The 5,962-nt window shown below is 34.1% G+C and overlaps 1 pseudogene; it reads left to right on the top strand.

The window, feature by feature from the left end:
• The first annotated feature begins 296 nt into the window (after nucleotides 1-296).
• LOC146913043 (histone acetyltransferase HAC12-like) lies at nucleotides 297-2,746 on the top strand (annotated as a pseudogene).
• The last annotated feature ends 3,216 nt before the right edge of the window (nucleotides 2,747-5,962 follow it).

The raw sequence follows: 5,962 nt of genomic DNA, 5'->3' as shown, positions 1-5,962 counted from the left end.
GTGGTCAAAAGGTACCATGCAGGGATGAAATAGAATCAATAGAGGTTGTCCATGAAAATGAATGGAAGTAACATGTATGTTGTATGTGTGTAGCTAGATCATTTTATAAATAGTGGTAAATTCAAACATCGATTATTTGATTTGCATGTCTAGCTCTTCCTAGTGATCTAAGAATATGATATGAATAGGAGACATTTGAAAATGAAGATGATGATGAATGTCATGGAGTCTTATTCTTCCTCGATATTATTCCTCCATATGTAGATTTTAATTTTGCATAATCAATCTATAGGATAATGGCGGCAAACAGTGATCCAACTAACAATGCGGTGTCCCAAAACCGTAAGATTGGAGAACTTACCAAGGAAGTTAATCCGAAAATTGGATACAATACTGGTAAGCATTGGTCAGATGATGAAAACAATGTGCTCAAGTCCGTCTTAGATACAAAAATTTGGGAAGACATCAATTGGAAAGACATCAGGAATGAAGAAAAATTGTTTTGTCGGGATTTCAAAGTGATTCGGGACAAGGCAAGGAAACTTTTTAAAAAGGAAAGACAAGATCCGAAAATTAGATACAATATTGGTAAGCGATGGTTAGATGATGAAAACAATGCGCTCAAGTCCTTCTTAGATGCAAAAAGTTGGAAAGACATAAGGGATGAAGAAAAATTGTTTGATCGTGATTTGGATGCGATTCAGGACAAGGCCAGGAAAATTTTCAATCTCAGACTCAACACCTTCAGGCACAAAATAAGTCTTCAACCCTTCCTTAATGAATTCACAGCATGATTTAAGATTGATTTCATTAGGTTTCCCTTCTGAGAATCCAATCCCTTTACCATTGTTCTTGTATACGCTGTAAATCATAGAAGCTATTTTGCTTCTGTCAATTCCTGATAAAATGAAATCTTCAAGAGCAATATCTTGTTTACTTAAAAGTTTTCCTTCACACTTTTCTTTAAGCTTCTGACAAAGAAATTTGAGTTTGTCTTCATAAGTTTTACAAATGAAGTCAAAACCTATAAGTCCTTCCTCACATGCTTTCAGATCCAATAAAGTATTTTCTTGTTGTTTCATTAAATCAACATATTTATCTTTTAAATCTTTCAACTCATTGGTTATGTGTTCAAAGTGTGTGTGGAGCTCTTTAAGTGATTCAATAAGTTCTTTTCTGGGAATTTTATAGTATACCTCATTTTCATCTTCAGAGTCTGGTTCAGGTTTAGCATCTGAAGCCACTGCAGCTACTAACCCCGCAACCACATTTGCTTCATCCCAGCATCATCCTTATCAGACCCTGACTCACTCTCTAAATCTTCCCAGGCGGCCATCAGACTCTGCTTGATCTGTCTTCTGAACTTGTTGGATTTGTTAAAAGAGAGTAGAGGAGACTATGAAAAGTTGTTACAAGTGTCAAATAGAACAGTAAAGGACTTGGGACAGGCCAAGTCTTCCAAAGACATTCTAGTGATGCAAAAAGTATGTATATCTTCTCTTTTACTTTTTAGTGTTCTTCTACATCCTTTTTTATAGGCCAATGTAAGTTATTTTCATAATTTTGATTAGGTTGGCCAAAATATATTGCCTACAAGAGAAAACTTCCTCGTAGCTCATTTGCGATCTTCATGCATGCATTGCCGTGAAGTGATTGTGTCTGGGAAGCAATGGTTTTGCACTGAATGCGAAAAATTCCAAGATTGTGAAAGGTATGATAACTTGAATACATATTTGAAATGTTTAGCATTGAATGAAATAAAAAGGGATTTTTTAATTGACTTCCATTTCACATATTTCAGTTGCCATAGTTCTGATAAACACACTTCAAAGAACGGCGAGGTGCATACACTTTGTTAGGTAACAACCTAAACCTGATGTTTTTCATATAATTTTCTCATCATTAGGTAATTTCATGCAAAATATTGAATTATGTGCCATTTTCAGGCTGTTGTTGATGATTTCCCCTCCGACACTAAACATAATGATATCGTCCTTGAGAGTGGATTGTTTGAAAATAGGGACAACTTTTTGATATTCTGCCGGAAGTCTCAGTTTTAGTTTGACACACTCCGTCGTGCCAAGTATTCCTCCATGATGAACCTCTACCATTTACTCCTCTATGCCAGAAGTCACAGTTTCAGTTTCAAAATGAACACCAATTGACTCAAAATTGTTCAACACCAGTATGTCAATCTCGGAATCAGGAGTCAAATAAGGATATGGTATGAATTTAATTTTGTTGATTTATTGTTTTCAGTACTAATTTATGCTAGACTAGATTGTTGATCATACTTACTGACTTACACACAGATGGTGAAACTGATAAACGTTTTGAAGCATCTCAATGCTCTCATCCAAACTGTGCACAGATCAAGAAGTTGTTCTCTAATACCAGTAAGTACAAAATTCGAGTGAATGGGGGCTGCTAGCATTGTAAAAAGATATGGTTTATACTAACTACGCATTCCAGGAATTGCAAAGACTCGAAATGTAGAATACCGCGTTGCAGGTGTGTTACAATTAGAATTCTACACTGCCTAGAGAATTTCGATATTCTACTTTCTGACTTATTCTTTAACTAAACTATGCATACATTTACTAATATATGAATACTTATTCTTTTATATTGATGTTGATTTTGCAGTGATCTGAAGAAGCATGTAGTAGAACGGAGATCAATACATTCTGAATCTTGTCGTAGAGCTGAAGTTTTGGAAAGCGACGGAGCAGTCATTGGTCAATGAATCTTTATGAACATATAGAGTGCACAATAAGTGGTTATAAGCAGTCAACTTGCAGCGATCACTTGGCAAATTTTATTAGCTTTGATGATGCATATTAAATTTCGTTGAAGCTTAAGCGTAAACAGTTCGACATAAATGTTGTAATTTTCATCCTTCCTTTTGTGTATATAAATTTGATTATGTAACATACATAGGTTAGGAATAGGCTCATTATTCATACTCTTAAAATAAGAGACTCAATTTTGTGTTGTTGTGAATATATATTCAATGGTTGAGAGCCTAAGCTCCAACTATTCAATTCAAGTCTCATTTTAAGAGACTTGAAATTAGAAAATCAATTTTGTATTTTGTGAATGTATACATCAATTTAAATGTTTGAAGTGCCACATTGATGGCTTTTCATTTGTGTTTGGAGAAAAATACAAAGAACAGCTCAATGGTAAAAATTCTATGTGTTGCTATATATGTATGTATGTATGTATGTATGAGAGAGTTGTTCAAAAAAAGTTATCCTAAAATAGTTGTACAAATATCATATCTCATTTTTTTAGCTTCCGTAAAGTTTACTAGATCCACGAACTTATGCTTATCCCACAAACAACTAATATTTAAAAGTTTGATTTTTTTTTTTACTTCAATAAACTAATTTATGTATTTTGAGTTTGTTTTTTCATAATAGTTATGTATTTGTAAAAGTTCATTGTCAACATCGTTAAAATCTTCATTATACTCGATGTAGTATCAACGCTAACTACTCCTGTAACCTAGACATGTCCGTCGATATGAACGCCATGTCCTTCGACATTTGTTTTAAGTTGACCACGAATATGAACTAAACCACGATCTCGTTGACTAAAGTCTTAAGGTTAGGCAATAAACCCTTAAGAAACTAAATTCCCTTCTAGTGGGGATCTTAGTATTGAGTTGCATCCTCACTAAATGAAGAAAATTGACCAAATATAGGAAAAGACAACAAACAAAGTGAGACCAATCAAAGACCAAAAGAAATCACAAGATTGGAAAACAAGTGAGACCATCACAGAGTGATAATAGCTTCTTACAAGTAAATGGTGTCGCGGTTCACAATTTACTAATAAGAACCTATTTTTATTCTATGTCTGCAGCTATTAGGACCTACGACCAGGAGCTCTGATACCAACTTTGTCACGACCCAAAAACACTAATCGTGACCGACGCACAAACTAGAACATTCTAGCCCGGCAAGCCTATTGATCCAACTGGACAAACTATAAAATAAAAACAATTTCGTCGATATGAACGCCATGTCCTTCGACATTTGTTTTAAGTTGACCACGAATATGAACTAAACCACGATCTCGTTGACTAAAGTCTTAATGTTAGGCAATAAACCCTTAAGAAACTAAATTCCCTTCTAGTGGGGATCTTAGTATTGAGTTGCATCCTCAGTAAATGAAGAAAATTGACCAAATATAGGAAAAGACAACAAACAAAGTGAGACCAATCAAAGACCAAAAGAAATCACAAGATTGGAAAACAAGTGAGACCATCACAGAGTGATAATAGCTTCTTACAAGTAAATGGTGCCGCGGTTCACAATTTACTAATAAGAACCTATTTTCATTCTATGTCTGCAGCTATTAGGACCTACGACCAGGAGCTCTGATACCAACTTTGTCACGACCCAGAAACACTAATCATGACCGGCGCACAAACTAGAACATTCTAGCCCGGCAAGCCTATTGATCCAACTGGACAAACTATAAAATAAAAACAATTCCAATTCGGATTTCACTTCAAAAAAAACATTTCACTGAAATTTTGACAAAGTTTCCTCAATAATTTCAACATTTCCAAGATTTTAATCTTATTTATCAACATGTAATCTCATCAAGAGTTTCACAATGACATTTTTACATAATTGTATATCTCAAATAAACCATTCCTAGACTCCAAATAGCTGCAGATACTTCGACCATTCAATTTATTCACATAGGAAACCTACCAAAAGAGTGACATTGATAGATCTTTAACCCTGCTAGAAGCTTTCTACACAATTGACTTTGAATCTGAAAAAAAAAATAGAAAATAAAAGAGTAAGTCACATGTACTTAGTGAGAGACAACAACCACCACCAATTAGAAGGGAAACACACAAGGGCACGATTATTTACTTTATCAAATCTATTGTAAATTTACAAAAATAGTAACCGTATAAAATTATATTAATCCGCAATCGTTTATACGCATGAAATTTACACATGTATAAATATTTCCAATAAAGTAAGAATAATTCATAGAAAATCCAACATCATAAAGAGGTGAAAATAAGATTACAAGCCTTTAATAAAGCATTGATGAAAATCTTAATGGAAGCTTTTAAAGAAATTATAGAAAACTCCGTTTAGTGAAAATAATTAACTTCAAATAGAATATAAAATCACATTCAGTTTAATAATACCAAAATAATCAACTTTATAGAAAGTATTGAAATTCAACTTTAATGAAAATAACTAAATGGGTGAATCGAGAACTAGCTCCATCTCGTTGATAGCCCTCTCCTCCTAATGGTGGCCTTTCCATGGGGAGGCTCCATTTAATGAATAGCTCTTTTCTCTCGACTCAAAACAAGGTGTAAAACATTTTCAATTAGGAAGTTTACCTCTCATTGATAGCCATTTCCTCCTAATGGCGGCCTTTCCATAGGGGCGGCTCCATCTAACGGGGTAACTCTACCTAATTGAAATCACATACTAGGTGCACCTCTGCTCCCGTAGTAGCAAGCAAAGTATCAACTATCCAATCTCAAAGAGTCTTAATGAACAACTTTCCAATGATGGGTACTCTTCTCCTTCCATGAAGCAATAACCTTAATCCCAAAATTCTATCGTGTAAATTGTAGAGCTAGAGACGATCTTGTTTTAGAGGTAAAATTCCTTTATTAGAGTTTGAGTTGTAAATGGAATTGTAACTTACAATGAGAAGAAGAAGAATAGAAAGAGGATGAGAAAGAAGAAGGGAAGGATACGCTGGGAAAGAGAAATGTGAAAGGGGAAAGAGAAAATGTGGTTGATTCGACATAGCTGTGAGTTGATGACGATCATTATCGTTTATTTTCAATATCGTTATTATTGCTATTTTTATGATTTTATATGTTAAAGTATTTATCAAATTGGGGAACACACCTTTGAACATTTTTCTCGTCATTGTTATATAATTTCAAAGTCATCAAATTTAA

Source organism: Medicago sativa, chromosome 6, assembly GCF_051527215.1.
Source record: "Medicago sativa cultivar Bolivia chromosome 6, Bolivia_mono, whole genome shotgun sequence".
Taxonomy (NCBI): domain Eukaryota; kingdom Viridiplantae; phylum Streptophyta; class Magnoliopsida; order Fabales; family Fabaceae; genus Medicago; species Medicago sativa.
Note: the sequence above shows the minus strand (reverse complement) of the source record. Positions and strands in the feature narration are given on the sequence as shown.